The sequence below is a fragment of the Hippopotamus amphibius genome, chromosome 1 (assembly GCF_030028045.1).
Source record: "Hippopotamus amphibius kiboko isolate mHipAmp2 chromosome 1, mHipAmp2.hap2, whole genome shotgun sequence".
Lineage (NCBI taxonomy): Eukaryota > Metazoa > Chordata > Mammalia > Artiodactyla > Hippopotamidae > Hippopotamus > Hippopotamus amphibius.
This window is the reverse complement of record NC_080186.1, coordinates 196,605,110-196,609,561: the sequence shown is the minus strand read 5'-3', so window position 1 is coordinate 196,609,561 and position 4,452 is coordinate 196,605,110. Positions and strand designations below refer to the sequence as shown.

The 4,452-nt window shown below is 37.1% G+C and overlaps 1 pseudogene; it reads right to left on the bottom strand.

The window, feature by feature from the left end:
- Positions 1 to 302: 302 nt before the first annotated feature.
- On the bottom strand, positions 303 to 851 carry LOC130841606 (tumor necrosis factor ligand superfamily member 18-like; annotated as a pseudogene).
- Between the last annotated feature and the right edge of the window lie 3,601 nt (positions 852 to 4,452).

The following is a 4,452-nucleotide window of genomic DNA, read 5'->3' as shown; positions in this document are numbered from 1 at the left end:
TTCAAGGATTAGACAAAGACACTTTGAGAAGATTCTGTCCTCTAGCCACCCATATTCATTTTATCGTGAACTAGTAAAGCATCTGTGCTGACCTAATGTCAAGGGTAACCAGATGTCATTGGTCCTTCCTCTGAGTCTTATTCAGAGAGGCATGAGAAATGAAAATCCACATGCAGAGGAGTTCTGTTTGTGCTGATTTGTATACATAGCTGAACTGTAGGCATTGAAAATCTTCCTCCTCCATCCTACCCACTGGCATCCCTGCATGTGCTGATGAGGACGGATGAGACCAAATCCAGTCTCTAGGAGGTGAATTGGGGATTTGCTAGCAAAAAGATCCCCCAGTATGTGTTACTTTTTAGAACCTGATGTTCAGCATTGAATATCAAGTCTATTACATCTCCAGCATGGAATTCATAAGCCCCGCCTACATTCTGGATTGTAGAGTTGTTCATTAGAGCTTGTATGGGGTCTTCATTCTTACGTAGCAGCACCGCAAATGGAGCTCGCCCCTTGTAGGCTGTATTGGGAGCCACTTGGCCGTAAATTAAATACAAGTCATTCTGAATTATCTTCAGCCACCAGTCAGCTGTCTTATTCACACAAGAAGGCTCAGGAGAGGGCATTTGCCATTTTGAAGGTAATGGTCCAAACGTTGCTACACAGGGCCCATTGGCAGTCTTGAGTGGAAGAAAAGTAAAGATTAGTGTGCTGAAGGAGCAAAGTAAGAGCAAAATAACTATTGTTGAGTAGAGTAGCTATTGCTTCCAGGATGGTCTCTGTGCTCCTTGAGGACTTGAATGGCTTAAAGGCATATTCTCCATGTGGCTCAAACTCATTCTCTGCAGGAATGAGAGGGGATTTTCCTCCGTCTCCTTGCTGGCTCTGCCAGTTGTTGGGCTGCACCCCACAGGCCCACAAGCCATGTACTTGCCCATCCTTGTAACTGAAGAAAGGGCCCGGAGTCAGTGCAGAGACGTCTGTGGTTTAATGGATGGAGGAACTTGCATGCCTGGAGCAAGATCCTGGAGCAACACCCCACAGAGTGCGGCAGGCGAGGCAAGACATGGCAACAGGCTTCGTTGCCAACATAAGAATTTTAGGAGGACACAAATCTTCAGACCATAGCAGAAGTCATATCACACACACACAAAATAGACACAATCCACTCACCTAAAATCAAACAAAGAAACAAACTCTAGGAACCTTATTACCCGAAAACTGATTTCACCTCTTGGTGAGTGTAGAGCCAAAAGACGCAACCAAGCCAAAGAGCCAGAGAAGGAAGGATTTATTACTTGCAGCAAATAGGGAGAACACCAGGTATCTTTCCCAAAGCAGTCTCTCTTCGAATAGCAAAATTGGGCAAGTTTCAAGCTAAGGGTAAATGCATATTCATGAAGGGGCTTAAGCAGAAGAGAATTCAGCATAGAATGGGGGCAAAGGTCCCCAGAGTCCAAGTCTACTGAAGTCTCAAGGTCAACATCATCATCCCTTAGGTTCCAACTGATCTGGTGGTTGAGCACTCCAGGGAGTTTGACTTTTGCAAAATAGCTCCAGAATGTCCTTCAGGCTAACCATTGAAACAGAACTGGGAGTCTTTACAACTTTATCTTTGCTATTGTTACTTCTCTTGCCTGATAATAATCATTTATTCCTACATTCTTTTGTTCCCTTAAGATCATTAATTATTGATACCTGTTCAAGGACAAGTATTGTGGCTAGGCTTAGATCACGAAATGGCTTCTCCTATGATAAGGAGGCCATGCCTGGTTCTCTTTCTCTGGGAACCCCCCCACCCTATCTGCTTACAACCTAACTCCTTTCTTTCTTTCTTCTCCTTCTGTTATTTCCATTTCACATATGTTATACCTTTTATAGTTGTCCCACAGTCCTTGGGTATTCTGTTCTGTTTTTCCGGGTTGTTTTGTTTTGTTTTGAGTTTTGTTTTGGTTTTCTTTCTTTTTTTTTTTTCCAGCTTTTGTTCTCTTTGCTTTTCAATTTTGGAGGTTTATATTGAGATGTTCTCAAGCTCAGAGATTGTATCCTCAGCCATGTCCATTATTAATAAGGCCAGCAAAAGCATTCATCACTTCTGTTAGTGTTTTTGGTCTCTAGTATTTTTTGCTTCTTTCTTAGGATTTCCATCTTTGCTTACTCTGTCCATCTGTTCTGCATGCTACCTACTTTATCCATTAGAGCCCTAATCATAGTTGTATCAAATTTCTGGTCTGATAATTCCAATATTCCTGTGGTGTCTGGTTCTGAAGTTACTCTATCTCTTAAAACTGTGTTTTGTCTTGTAGTATGTCTTGTAATTTTTTCTTGATGGACAGACATGATGTACTGGGTAAAAGAAATGACTATAAATAGATCTTTAGTAATGTGATAGTTTGGTATGGGGGAGGAGAAACACTGTAGTCCTGTGATTAGGTCTCAGTCTTTCAGTGAGCCTGTGCCTCTGGACCGTGAACTTCATGAGTGTTTGTCAGTCTTTTGTTAGGATGGAGTGACGACTTCCAAGATTCCTATGTATGGAACCAGAAATGAATTATTCAGTGGCATTATTTTTTAACATTTCATTCTCTCATTTTTGTTGTTGGTATTTAGATATAATGTTAAGTTTTGTACAACAACCTATCTGAATTCACACATTAATTCTAATAGCTTATCTCAGATTTTAAAAAATATTTTTGACATATACAGCCTTTGCCTATGAATAATGATATTTTCTTTCTATATATTGCATATATTATCCCACTGTCTCTTATTTGACCTTGTTTCTGTTGAGAAGTTAGCTGTAAATCTTAATGAGTCTCCTTAAAAGTAATTGTTATTTTCATTCTCTTGAATTTATGATTTTCTGTTTGTATTTGGTTTTCAATGGCTTTATACTCATGAGCTGCAGTGTGTATTCTCTGTATTAACACTACTTGGTGTTTCTAGCACTTAATCTGTGGTTTGATGTCTTTCAATTTCTGGACAGTTTTGGCCATTATCTTATTAAACATTGCTTTATCCCATTTATCTTCTTTTCTTTGACTTTAAGCAAGCCAATGTTCAATATTTTTACCATATGCTATATGTCCTCTATAATATTTTCTATATTTTCCCTTTGTGCTTATGTTTGATTATTTTATTCTTAATCACTTATTAGTTTCCTAGATATTTCATTCTCTTCTGCTGATTTAGCACTATTTTACTCATCTACTGTATTCTTAACTTTGATTTACAGTTTCCAGTTCTAGAATTTACTTGATTTTCTAAAGTTTAAAATTAACTGTTAAAATTTCCATATTATCATCTAATGTATTAAATATTATAATTTCAATAATTTAAAACATCTATTTGATGATACCAACACTTGGATTTTCTAGAGATATATTTTTGTACTCTGTTTTCATTATTTTTGTTTGTGTTATGTGGTTTCATTTTCTGATATGTGTGGTCTAGTAAATTATGATTGAATGGTGAGCATTTTTATGAAAGTGAAAATTTGAGGTAATATAGGCTGTGGATAATGTTATTTTCTCACAGAGGTAATTGGTTTTTCTTCTGTCAAGCAGTAGGGTAGCTACAATTCATAGATATCAGAGATTGAGCTCATTTATAACTGGTTTAAGTCTTAAATTTAAGCCATTCTATTCTGTTCACCTTTAATCCTAGTCTACAGGCCTCTGTGTACCACAGCTAAATGTCTCTCCCACCTAGAAATATAAGATTACTGAAAGCTCTTCTTAGTCTCATAGGCAAGTCAGCTTTTCAACCCCTACTCCCACCTATAATTTTACAATCACTATGTACCTCAAGAAGAATCTTGCTTGAAGGTCAGGCTCACTTACCTGTACCTCTCTCCTAGTTCTTGGCCCCTGGAGCCTTCTCTGAAATGGTTATATTTGTTTAGAAAGAGTTTGCAACAAGACAATTTAATATTAGTGGGACAGAAAATGTGGGTGTAGGTTTTAGAATCCATGTTGCCACTAAAAAATATTTTGATTTGGAAACAGTTGGTGATCCTTACGTTGAACAGATAAGAAATTCCAGCAAAACCCAAGGCAAAAGGGGAAGGCAAAAACGTAAAGTGCAGGGTACAGAGAAGTTATTCATCACAATGATGCCATTTAGTATGGTAAGCATGAATGGAAGGCCTATGAGTAAATTAAATTCCATTAGCTACATGGGTGTATCTCATTTTATACTTACAAAGAATTTTTATTTAAATCTCCTTAATATCAACAACATAAAACAATAGGACTCACTAGAAAAATTTAGCTTACACAATAAGTATAAAAGTATAAGTATGTTTTATTAAGGACATATAATTTTTTTCTTATATAGATAATATGATCAGAGTACAAATTTAAAGTCACTAAATTTTTGTAAGTTATTTTCTTGGTTTCATGCTTCTTTTCTGTCCCTTACTAGATGAATGTGTGTGTAGACATAAATGTT